Source organism: Corylus avellana, chromosome ca4, assembly GCF_901000735.1.
Source record: "Corylus avellana chromosome ca4, CavTom2PMs-1.0".
NCBI lineage: Eukaryota > Viridiplantae > Streptophyta > Magnoliopsida > Fagales > Betulaceae > Corylus > Corylus avellana.
The window spans coordinates 13,648,162-13,648,376 of NC_081544.1; positions in this window are offsets into that span (position 1 = coordinate 13,648,162).

Below are 215 nucleotides of genomic sequence, written 5' to 3' on the forward strand. Positions count from 1 at the left end.
CCTTCTCTTGGTTATGTTTTTTGTAGCCAAGAACGTCAAAGTTTTGTCTCTCTTTCTCTCTTTGACCCTCAAAAGAACAAGAGTATATAGAAATCAAAAGAAAAATCAGACATACCACAATATGTAGCTCTCAAAGACAGGCGACGGCACTCACCAACTCTCAAATTCACAGAAGGGTTTGCAGCTCTCAAGTTCGCGGAGGAGGCACAAGGCAT